The sequence below is a fragment of the Schistocerca gregaria genome, chromosome 1 (genome assembly GCF_023897955.1).
Source record: "Schistocerca gregaria isolate iqSchGreg1 chromosome 1, iqSchGreg1.2, whole genome shotgun sequence".
Taxonomy (NCBI): Eukaryota; Metazoa; Arthropoda; class Insecta; order Orthoptera; family Acrididae; genus Schistocerca; species Schistocerca gregaria.
In genome coordinates this window covers 201451534-201465142 of record NC_064920.1, presented here as the reverse complement: position 1 = coordinate 201465142, position 13609 = coordinate 201451534, and positions in this window count along the sequence as shown.

Genomic DNA, 13609 nt, shown 5'->3' with positions numbered 1-13609 from the left:
TATTGACAAAATAAATAAATGCTCCTTGCTGATAATCTGTTAAAATGTCGAAGCACTATGTAAAAACAAAAGTCTACACTTTGTTACGTATAATAAGGTGGATTACACAAGAGGGCGATGTCTCCCTAGAGGAAACACTGGCGTAAATGGCCACCGGGGCGTCTACTATCAAGCTGTTTGACACGACGACACATGTGCGCGGTGACAGCTTACTTCCAGATGACGCCTCGGCTTGCAGGTGAGAGCCTCACGCGGCGCTGGCCGGCGCTCCTTATTAAAATTAATGCGGGCCCTGAATAAACAAGGGCCGCGATACAGTGCAGGAAGCGCATCACCGCCCGGCCCGATACGATACGTTATGCTAATGGCGGGCGGTCGCAGCCTCCCATTGTTACGGCGTGGCGCGCATTTCATTTGACTGGCGGCGCTGCCTCTGCAGGAACGCCCTGTCTTATTGCCCGGACACCGTAGGATATCCGGCCACGGCCGCTAGAGCTCTCTCGAGGGTTGGCATAAACTCCCTCCACTAATTTACTTCATTGAGCTATTTTATACAGGGTGGTCCATTGATAGTGACCGGGCCAAATATCTCACGAAATAAGCAACAAACGAAAGAACTACGAACAACGAAACTCGTCTAGCTTGAAGAGGGAAACCAGGTGACGCTATGGTTGGCCCGCTATATGGCGCTGCCATAGGTCAAACGGATATCAACTGCGTTTTTTAAAAATAAGATCCCCCACCTTTTATTACATATTCGTGTAGTACGTAAAGAAATATGAATGTTTTAGTTGAACCACTTTTTCGCTTTGAGACAGATGCCGCTGTAATACTCACAAACGTATAAGTACGAGGTATTACCTAACATTCCGCCAGTGCGGTCGGATTTCCTTCGTGATACATTACCCGTGTTAAAATGGACTGTTTACCAATTGCCGAAAAGGTCGATATCGTGTTGATGTATGGCTATTGTGCTCAAAATGCCCAACGGCCATGTGCTATGTATGCTACTCGATATCCTGGACGACATCATCGAAGTGTTCGGGCCGTTCGCCGGATAGTTACGTTATTAAAGGAAACAGGAAGTGTTCAGCCACACGTGAAATGTCAACCACGATCTGCAACAAATGATGATGCCCAATAAGGTGTTTTAGCTGCTGTCGCGGCTAATCCGCACATCAGTAGCAGACAAAGTGCTCGACAATCGGGAATCTCAAAAACGTCGGTGTTGAGAATGCTACATCAACATCCATTGCACCCGTACCATATTTCTATGTACCAGGAATTGCATGGCGACGACTTTGAACGTCGTATACAGTTCTGCCACTGGGCACAAGAAAAATTACGGGACGATGACAGATTCTTCGCAAGCTTTCTATTTAGCGACGAAGCGTTATTCGCGAACAGCGGTAACGTAAACCGGCATAATATGCACAACTGGGCAACGGAAAATCCACGATGGCTGCCACAAGTGGAATATCAGCGACCTTGGCGGGTTAATGTATGGTGGGGCATTATGGGAGGAAGAATAACTGGCTCCCATTTTATCGTTGGCAATCTAAATGGTGCAATGTATGCTGATTTCCTACGTAATGTTCAACCAATGTTACTACAAGATGTTTCACTGCACGACAGAATGGCGATGTACTTCCAACATGATGGATGTCCAGCACATAACTCGCGTACGGTTGAAGCGGTGTTGAATAGCATATTTCATGACACATGGATTGTTCGTCGAAGCACCATACCATAGCCCGCACGTTCACAGGATCTGACGTCCCCGGATTTCTTTCTGGGGGGAAAGTAGAAGAATATTTGCTATCGTGATCACCGACAACGCCTGACAACATTCTTCAGCGCATTGTCAGTGCATGTGCGAACATTACGGAAGTCGAATTGAAATATCACATTGGAACAACCGAAATAAAATGTTCAAACGTACCTACGTTCTGGATTTTAATTTAAAAAACCTACCTGTTACCAACTGTTCGTCTAAAATTGTGAGCCATATGTTTGTGACTATTAGAGCGCCATCTATCACAAAGCGAAAAAAGTGGCCTAACTAAAACATTCATATTTATTTACGTACCACACGAATATGTAATAAAAAATGGGGGTTCCAATTTAAAAAAAAAAAACGCCGTTGATATCCGTCTGACCTATGGCAGCGCCATCTAGCGGGCCAACCATAGCGCCAGCTGGTTTCCCCCTTCAAGCTAGACAAGTTCGTTCTTTGTAGTTTTTTCGTTTTACGCTTATTTTGACTAATGTACCATCCTGTACAGGGTGTCCCATTTATCCTGATCATCCCAAATAACCTTTCGTTCAGAATTTTAAAAAAAATGCAGATGTTGTTTAGCTATCACAGGAATAATAACAAATCTGATTGTCTATTTGCAGCGTTGTGTCGAACAGCTGTACATCTTTCTTAACACTTAGCATGTGGCTGACGTAACTCATCTCCTTCCCGTCGCTCCGCAATTTTCCTCTCACTGGACCTCGAACGAGCCTATGACCGCGTATGGCATTCCGGTCTCCTCTTCAAGCTCCAAACCTTCGCCCTTCCCATTAACTACGTCCGTCTGATCGGCTCCTTTCTCTCCCACCGTCCTTCCAACGTGACCATCCATAACACGGATTCCTACACCTTTCTTCCCTCCGCCGGTGTGCCCCAAGGCTCCGTCCTCGCCCCCCTTCTGTACCTTTAGTATACGGCGGACATGCCACCGCCGTCAACCCCCGTCCACCTTCTCCAGTTTGCCGATGACACCGCCATCCTTGCCCTCGCCCCCAACCTGCAGCGTTCCCAACACCTTCTCCAATCCCATCTTGACGGGTTCACCGCTTGGTACAACCAGTGGTTGCTCAAAGTCAATCCCTCCAAAACCCAGGCGATCATTGTAGGCAAAACCACCCCTTCCTTCCGCCTACTTGATTTCTATCTAACCATCTTTGGCTGTCCTATCACCCTCATCCCCACCCTTAAGTACCTTGGCATCACCCTCGACCATTACCTCTCCTGGACCCCCATCTCCGGACAATCCAAGCCAAGACACGCTCCCGACTCTGTCTCCTCAAGCTACTTTCCGGCGGTACGTGGGGTCTGGACCCCTCCACCATCCTCCACACCCATAAATCCCTTATCCGCCCTATCCTCTGTTATGCCCATCCTGCCTGGATCTCCACCCCCCTTCATTAATACGATTTCTTTGAATGTTGTCCACCGATCCGAGGAAACAGGTTTCCTAGACACTTCATATTCGACGACTAGGCAGGATTTAACAGGATATTAACTCAAGCTAGTTATCACGATTTTCCGCGTTCTCATACGTACATTTACAGCTCCCGCAAATGTCTGTCAGGTTTGCAGGCCTTGTATTTTTTGCTAGATGGTAATAGATGTATCACCGGAAAAATTCCTCGTTTTTTAAACCTTTCTTATCGTCTCTTGTTTCGCATGCGTTAGTTAACATTCAAGGTCTCAATGTTTTTGGTAGCAAGTGATTCACAAAGTCCTTGACGAGTCTGCAGATGACGAGAACGAAATATTTGATGACAATTTACATTACACGACTATAGTACTATATTCGTAGAAGTCTTAGGAAGGATTTCCAGCAAGTAAATCAGGAAATCAGTATGAGTATGGTTCAAATGGCTCTAAGCACTATGGGACTTAACATCTGAGGCCATCAGTCCTCTAGACTTAGAACTACTTAAACCTAACTAACCTAAAGACAACACACACGTCCATGCCCGAAGCAGGATTCGAAACTGCGACCGTAGCAGCAGCGCGGTTCCAGACTGAAGCGTCTAGAACCGCCCGGCCACTGCTGCCGGCTAGCACGAGTATGAATCACACAAAACACAAATACAAAGCAAAATTTACAGTTCCTAGTGGAGTATAGTAATATACAAATTGAAACATAGACGAAGATTACACTCACTGGAGAGTGTAATGTTCGCCTGTGTTTCAATTTGTATCTTGCTATACCATACAAAGAAAATTTTGCTTTGTATTTGTGTTTTGTGTGATTATTTAGATTTGAATGAGCTGTAAAATAAATTTGAACAGAAGGATCACTTGTTTGCTTATCTGGGTATGCTTCTGAATACCAGAACTCCGTTTACAAAACAAAATTGTTTTCTGTGATAATTACTATTAAATTAAAGTTTCATCTGTGAATTGAGATTTAACATCAGTAATGCAAAAACATATATCTTTAAAGTAAATAGTCCAATAAATCCCAAAAGGTTTTGAAATTTCAGCTATGTATTTGTATACATGAGCTATAACTTCCATAAAGCCACATATTTTAGCTAATCACTGATAATGGCAGTTGCGTACAAGATGAGCTCCGTAAGTGTTAAGTAACACCCTCCCTACAGCTCTGATTATCCAAGAACCCGGAACACTGAACCAAGAATCCGATACCAGTTGCAGGGTAACCACGTATTGCCTCCCAGGGGGCAACAAAAGTTGATTTTCAATATTCCACGCAATTACTGACCGAATTAAAAAATTTATAATGCTGTCGTAACCTACTCATTAAAAGGTACAATCCTCAGTTATAAGTTTAACATAAGTATTACAGTTAGAAAGCCGCCCGGTGTGGCTGAGAGGTTCTAGGCGCTACAGTCTGGGACCGCGCTGTTCTCAGCAAATTAAAGAAACGACTACAGCTTCTTCATCGCAAAAAAAGAAGCAAACGAACTTCTCCTTCTTCATTACCTCTCAAGGCCCCGTTCATGTCTGTGCAACCGAGAGGAGCTCATAAAACGTTACTGGAGTGTTCTCATCTAGCTTACAGCCCGCATCTCGCACCTTATGACTTCCATCTGTTTCGCCCAGTCAAGGATACATTCCGCAGGACGCAGTATGAGGATGCTGGGAACGTTATTGATGCATTGATGCAGCAAGACAGTGGCTCGGACGCCGACTAGGAGAGGAGAAAGAGGTGATTGGTTTTTAACGTCGACATCGAGCAGAGTGGTACCCTGTCGGCATACAGGCACTCCCAGTAAGGTAGCGTAAGGCCGCGAAGATTATGTTGAAAAATAGGGTTTCGTATCCAAAAAGTTGTGAACCATATGGTATACTCGAATCCTGCGTAAAACCAACGTGCTTTTAGAAAAAAATGTGTTGCAATGCTTATTGAATGCCCCTTGTACATTGAGTAAACAGTAAAGAAAACCTTGCCGGCCAGTGTGGCAGAGCGGTTCTAGGCACTTCAGTCTGGAACCGCGCGACAGTTATGGTCATATTCACGAGTGTGTTAATGAAACGTTAGTATGGAAGTAGCCACCATCTTTAGTTAACAGTAACTGAGTTCCACTACTCTGAACTTAGTTGCGTATAAAATCACATTGGTTAACATCCGCACGCGCTTATCTCGACCGGTGTAATTTCGCACACTCTAATCTTGCTGTTCAGGCTGCCCACACACAAATATTCGATGTTGATGAGGTAAGAGATTCCATTCTCTCGTCTCTTATGGACAGCAACGTTCCTCTGATGGTTTACCACATTTCACACATTAGGACTCTCTAAGCGTGATGCACGTTTATTACCTGCTCGATTGTATTTCTCCTGTAACTTTTAATCCGTGCGGAGGACAGGCTATTCGATGAGTAATCCAGAATTGTAGATTTATGCCACATTCCATATAAAGACTACTGCGCAATCAGACTTTTTTAAACAGTCACTAATCGATTGTACCATTGATTTACTGCTTGTCCATTTGCAGCCTTCCTCGTGTTGTTTATATGTAGCATCTTCTATCGGATACAGTTAATGTATGGTCGACCGCCATTGCTGCTACTGTCTGTGTACAGAAGATCTGTAGGTAAGATATCTTTTATCTGTTGACAGGGAAGAGGTAAAAAGTAGCACAGACCTTTCTATGTTATTCGTCTCCTCCTCAAACTCATAAATTTCTTGCACGCTGCAACATACACTGCTTGACAAAAGTGTGAAGCACCCGGGAGAGGAGGAAAACAAACGAAATTTCATGGGTTGAGAGGACATGTGATTTTATTTCAGGAGATTACAAAATCCAGTCAAATTTAGAAGGAACTTAACCGTATGAGGCCACTGATCAGAAGGACGTCGCTAATGGGTAGGTGTAATAGTACTGTGGATAACCGGAGCGAGCAAAACAGTGAAACGTCCCCTTTGTGTAATTTATACACGACTGTGCTTAAACTGACACACAATATTTTTAGCGCAACGCAATCTGACTTTCAAAAATCTCTACAAAAAAATGGCCCTGACTAACATTAACCTATACGTTTCACAAATCGCTTACCTCACAAAAATCTTGGTTACTCGAACTACTGCAATACAGCGACCGCCCCTACTGCCAGCTAAATAAAAGATTTAAACTACGGAAGGCACTAACTACTGATAGGCACAGTTAGCAAATGAAAGATTTTAATAGTGAACAAACAGTGTATTTACCTTAATAGTCAAAATATATATGACAGTTCATGACATCCAGTCTTACAAATTACAAAACTCCGCCATCTCTCTCCCCACGTCCACCACTGCTGGCGGCTCACCTCCAACTGCGCAACGCTACGCGCTGTAAGCATCCAGCTGCCGCTGCCCAACACTACGATGGCAGACAACAATGCAAACCAGCCAAAGACTGCACACGGCACAGCCAGAGATTTTTATACAGAGCGCTACGTGGCGGCGGCGTTACCAATAAAAAACCTAAACAGCCTACTTACAACAGTAGGTAACTCCCAGTTACTTGCCAACTAACTGCACCCGATGACCATTCTTACTGCCGAAGTTATTGCGCTCAATAGGTGGTCCAGGCGCGCCTATGGGATAGTTGAAGCACGTCAGGAGGAATCTTGCAGTTCACAGTGGATTTTGTAGCAACCAAAATCACGATTTTTATGCAGTATTACAGGTGCCTCTGAAAAGCAACGCCCTGTTCTGACGGGATATTGTAGCTTTCTACTGCTTCCGTTTCATTGAGAGGCGACGCCGTGGATCTCTCATGCATTTATATCGTCAGAAGATCGAGGCCGTTGCAGTAATTGGTGGTGCGGCTTTCCCTTTCGCGCAGGTGCAGAAAGATGGGTGGAGCGGTAGAAGGATGGTTCTCCGATGGGCCAGGGAAAGTTCCTCGGCATCCGACAGACGCAGCGCCGAGGCGCTCCCCTCTTCGGCCTTGCTCGCCTTGTACCACGTGGCGACGTATGTGGGCGGTGGCCGATGGAATGCCCCGCGGGCCGTTCTACCCACCAGGCGTTCAAGATGAGCTTGCTCTGGTGCGAGTTAAGTTTCTACGACGACAATGAATACAGAGCCACATGATTCATGTGGAAAATCGTATCCCTTCCAGTTGTTTACGGGAGCAACAGATGTTCCCGTCGCTATGTCCACAACTAACTGCGCAACAAAGAGATCGAAGTGCCACAGCATTACCGGCAGTTAGCGTATAAAATTGTGTCTCACTGAGCTGCAGTCTGCCGCTCCTTCAATTTATTCTTCCACTTCCATCTGCGTCTTTTTGCGAAATGGATGTCCAGGCTTTTAGTTCGGCAGAAAGTGGGAATGATAAACGCAAAAGGAAACTCATTTTATAAGTAATTCTCCACCACTTAGTCTTATATATACCATAACTGTAGAATTACAGAAGATATTTGCTCCCTCCAAACTGACAGCAGTGTATATTACGTCATATGGCAGGCACTTTAGATAGTTGCAAGTGTGTGTAAGTGTGGCATTTTAGAAGCCCTGAACGTAATAAGCTTCACAACTTTCAAATGTAATCTGTGTCTTTGGAATGGTAGCTGTGCAGCTGTACAAGTTAAATTCATTATGGTATTTTTTTTACATTAATGTCTTCGTTATCGGTATCTTAGGGGCATGGAACACAAGTTTGTTACGTCTGCACGCAGGTTTTCTGCCTAGGATCGTGCTTATGCTCTGATCGAGAAACATGTCAAATGTTCCCATATTCAAAAAGTGGAAGACCTAAAAAAAGTCACTTCTGCTGCTAGGGCATCTCGATCCTACAGCCTTTTACCGGTCGCACGACAAAGGTTTTTCGATTTTAGTAGTGTTCCACAAAAATAGTGGAGGCTTCTTGACAGCGGAATACAAAAGAAGATCCCAAAGTTGTTCATTTAAAGGACATTTACGCTGACCTCCTACAGCCCGAGAAGCATTTTATTCTGCTACGAGAAATTACTGTCTATTATGTGAGATCAGCAGAATTTTCGTGCTTTCCTTCTGTAGCATCCTTGAGTGAAACAAAGAAACAGAATATCCGTCCAACGCTTGAATTTTATAACGGTGTTTCAAGTGATTAACAACTTATTTAAATAATGGACTTAGATCATATACTGCAAATCAGGACCAACATAGATCACTTATGACTTACAGAAATTGAAAAAATTCGTTGGACCTAGTTTTCCCAAAACTTTTACTTTATCTGCACGCGTTCATTATTCTCAACAACTAACAAAAAAATAAATAAAGAACTACCACAAAAATTTTTCACCCTCCTCGAAAAAACATTTGTGGCACTTGCATCAGTTAGTTTTTAGGCTCTGAAAATTACCACTAAATGATGCTGTCGAGATGTGACGATATTAATGGTTTAAAATTTGTCGTTCGCTGTTATTAAAACAATGACAGTTCACAAAGTTAACACGATTTCGTTTACAGCGAGAGTTTAAAGAAATATTGTAGTGGAAAATATGTAAATTTAATTTGAAATCTGAATGGTCAGATGAAGCAGAGAAATGGCTAGCGATTCATAAAGACAATAGATCCCTCAGTCCGAAGTCGTGAGCTGAGATTATGGTTAGAGTGAAACTGAGAAGCACAATAACGGACGCCATTCAGTCTCAGACAGAGCTGTGAGAAGTATAGAGTCCTTCCAGGCAGCGCTTGTTATTGTGAATCGCGAACAGTACTCACTCAGGGATACTACTGTGCACATGAACCGTTATCATAGACCGTGGTCGGAGCAGACATGAAAGTACGTAGTTTAATAGAAATACGACAGCATACGATGATAGGAAGAATTAATAGCAAGAGAAAAACCAATATAATCTATTCTGCACAATACTTTTAGTCTCTGCGTAATTACAGCGAACTACATCCATTGGGACCTGCTTACTGTATTCAAAAATGTTCAAATGTGTGTGAAATCTTATGGAACTTAACTGCTAAGGTCATCAGTCCCTAAGCTTACACACTACTTAACCCAAATTATCCTAAGGTCAAACACACACACCCATGCCCGAGGGAGGACCCGAACCTCCGCCGGGACCAGCCGCACAGTCCATGACTACAGCGCCCTTATACCGCTCGCTACTGTATTCAAACCGTGGTCTTTATCTAAAAATTTTCACCCTCGCACCCCCTCCCGTGACACCCCCAGCCGCCGCCCACGCACCCATCCACACACACACACACTCACTCACACACACACATACACACACTCTTTCTTCCATTGCAAAACCGATAATTACTTGATGCTTCAGGACGCGTCCCATCACCCGATCTTTCTTTTAGCAAGCCATGCCATAAATTTCTTTTTTCCTCGAGTCGATTTAGTAACACCTCATTTGTTATTCGGTCTATCAAATATTCAACATTCTTCTACAACAGCAGCATTCAAAAGCTTCTACTCTCTTCGCATATGAATTGTTAATTGTCCATGTTTCACTCTTATACAAGGCTAAACTCCAGATAAAGCCTGAAATTAATATTAGTTATTAAGAAATTCTTCTTCTTCAGAAATTCATTCCTTGCGGTTGCCAGTCTGTATTTTATATGTCCTCCACTTCGGTCTTCCTCAGTTCTTCTAGTGCCCAAACAGCAGAACTCACCTGATACCATTAGTGCCTCAATTGCTAACTTAATTTCTTCAGCAGCACCTTATTTTATTCGATTACACTCCTTTACCATTGTTGTCCTTTGTACCCATCTCTTTCAACAGTTCTTACAAATTCTTTGCCGTCCATGACAGACTCGCATTGTCATAAACAATCCTTAATTTTATTTTATTTCTTCTTCTCAAACTTTTGTTCCCTTTCTAAACCTCTCCTCGGATTCCTTCACTCAAAAAATAATAGAAAAAAAAAGAAAATGGCTCTGAGCACTACGGGACTTAACATTTGAGGTCATCAGTCCCCTACAACTTAGAACTACTTAAATCTAACTAACCTAAGGACATCACACACATCCATGCCCGAGGCAGGATTCGAACCTGCGACCATAGATGTCGCGCGGTTCCAGACTGAAGTGCCCAGAACCGCTCTGCCACACTGGCCGGCAACGTTTTCTTTACTGTTTACTCAATCTACAAGGGGCATTCAATAAGTATTGCAACACATCTTTTTCTAAAAGCACGTTGGTTTTACGCAGGATTCGAGTATACCATATGGTTCACAACTTTTTGGATACGAAACCCTATTTTTCAACATAATCTTCGCGGCCTTACGCTACCTTGCTGGGAGGGCCTGTATGCCGACAGAGTACCACTCTGCTCGATGTCGACGTTAAAAACCAATCACCTCTTTCTCCTCTCCTAGTCGGCGTCCGAGCCACTGTCTTGCTGCATAAAAGCATCAATAACGTTCCGAGCATCCTCATACTGCGTCCTGCGGAATGTATCCTTGACTGGGCGAAACAGATGGAAGTCATAAGGTGCGAGATCCGGGCTGTAGGCTAGATGAGAACAATTCAGTAACGTTTTATGAGCTCCTCTCGGTTGCACAGGCATGAACGAGGCCTTGAGTAGTCGTGAAGAAGGAGAAGTTCGTTTGCTTCTTTTTTTGCGATGAAGACGATGTAGTCGTTTCTTTAATTTGCTGAGAACAGCGCAGTAAACTTCAGAGTTGATCTTTGCACCGTGTGAGAGAGAGCATGAACCGAATAGCTCTTTCAGAATGCTTGACGTCCGTCGCCATGACTTTACCGCCTGAGGGTGTGGCTTTGAACTTCTCCGGAGGAGTGGTGGTGCGGCTGCACTTTATGGATTGGAGTTTTGTTTCCGATTCGAAGTGTTGAAGCCATGTTTCATCGGCTGTGATGATGTTCGAAACAAATTTGTCACGATCAGCCTCGTAACACGTAAGCACTTTCGCACAGATCATCCTTCGTTGCTCTTTACTGTGTGTTAGAAGACGAGGAGCCAAGAGGGCACACACCCTTGACTAATCCAACCGGTGGTCGAGTATGTCAGCACTACCAACGGAGACACCCAGTTGATGGGTTTCACTGTGACCATCGAGCACCTACAATGAGAGTGTCCGCACATTCCAGCATTGCAGGAAGCATAGTTGTGGTCGAGTATGTCAGCACTACCAACGGAGACGCCCAGTTGATGGGTTTCACTGTGACCATCGAGCACCTACAATGAGAGTGTCCACACATTCCAGCATTGCAGGAGGCATAGTTGTCGTAGAGTATGTCAGCACTACCAACGGAGACGCCCAGTTGATGGGTTTCACTGTGACCATCGAGCACCTACAATGAGAGTGTCCGCACATTCCAGCATTGCAGGAGGCATAGTTGTGGTCGAGTATGTCAGCACTACCAACGGAGACACCCAGTTGATGGGTTTCACTGTGACCAAAGAGCACCTAGAATGAGAGTGTCCGCACATTCCAGCATTGCAGGAGGTATAGTTGTGGTCGAGTGTGTCAGCACTACCAACGGAGACGCCCAGTTGATGGGTTTCACTGTGACCATCGAGCACCTAGAATGAGAGTGTCCGCACATTCCAGCATTGCAGGAGGCATAGTTGCGGTCGAGTATGTCAGCACTACCAACGGAGACGCCCAGTTGATGGGTTTCACTGTGACCATAGAGCACCTGGAATGAGAGTGTCCGCACATTCCAGCATTGCAGGCGGCATAGTTGTGGTCGAGTATGTCAGCACTACCAACGGAGACGCCTAGTTGATGGGTTTCACTGTGACCATCGAGCACCTAGAATGAGAGTGTCCCTACATTCCAGCATTGCAGGAGGCATAGTTGTGGTCGAGTATGTCAGCACTACCAACGGAGACGCCCAGTTGATGGGTTTCACTGTGACCATCGAGCACATAGAATGAGAGTGTCCACACATTCCAGCATTGCAGGAGGCATAGTTGTGGTCGAGTATGTCAGCACTACCAACGGAGACGCCCAGTTGATGGGTTTCACTGTGACCATAGAGCACCTACAATGAGAGTGTCCGCACATTCCAGCATTGCAGGAGGCATAGTTGTGGTCGAGTATGTCAGCACTACCAACGGAGACGCCCAGTTGATGGGTTTCACTGTGACCATCGAGCACCTACAATGAGAGTGTCTGCACATTGCAGCATTGCAGGAGGCATAGTTGTGGTCGAGTATGTCAGCACTACCAACGGAGACGCCCAGTTGATGGGTTTCACTGTGACCATCGAGCACCTACAATGAGAGTGTCCGCACATTCCAGCATTGCAGGAGGCATAGTTGTGGTCGAGTATGTCAGCACTACCAACGGAGACGCCCAGTTGATGGGTTTCACTGTGACCATAGAGCACCTAGAATGAGAGTGTCCGCACATTCCAGCATTGCAGGAGGCATAGTTGTGGTTGAGTATGTCAGCACTACCAACGGAGACGCCCAGTTGATGGGTTTCACTGTGACCATCGAGCACCTAGAATGAGAGTGTCCGCACATTCCAGCATTGCAGGAGGCATAGTTGTGGTCGAGTATGTCAGCACTACCAACGGAGACGCCCAGTTGATGGGTTTCACTGTGACCATAGAGCACCTAGAATGAGAGTGTTCGCACATTCCAGCATTGCAGGAGGCATAGTTGTGGTCGAGTATGACAGCACTACCAACGGAGACGCCCAGTTGATGGGTTTCACTGTGACCATCGAGCACCTAGAATGAGAGTGTCCGCACATTCCAGCATTGCTGGAGGCATAGTTGTGGTCGAGTATGTCAGCACTACCAACTGAGACGCCCAGTTGATGTGTTTCACTGTGACCATAGAGCACCTAGAATGAGAGTGTCCGCACATTCCAGCATTGCAGGAGGCATAGTTGTGGTCGAGTATGTCAGCACTACCAACGGAGACGCCTAGTTGATGGGTTTCACTGTGACCATCGAGCACCTAGAATGAGAGTGTCCGCACATTCCAGCATTGCAGCAGGCATAGTTGTGGGCGAGTATGTCAGCACTACCAACGGAGACGCCCAGTTGATGGGTTTAACTGTGACCATCGAGCACCTAGAATGAGAGTGTCCGCACATTCCAGCATTGCAGGAGGCATAGTTGTGGTCGAGTATGTCAGCACTACCAACGGAGACGCCCAGTTGATGGGTTTCACTGTGACCATCGAGCACCTAGAATGAGAGTGTCCGCACATTCCAGCATTGCAGGAGGCCTAGTTGTGGTCGAGTATGTCAGCACTACCAACGGAGACGCCCAGTTGATGGGTTTCACTGTGACCATCGAGCACCTAGAATGAGAGTGCCCGCACATTCCAGCATTGCAGGAGGCATAGTTGTGGTCGAGTATGTCAGCACTACCAACGGAGACGCCCAGTTGATGGGTTTCACTGTGACCATCGAGCACATAGAATGAGAGTGTCCG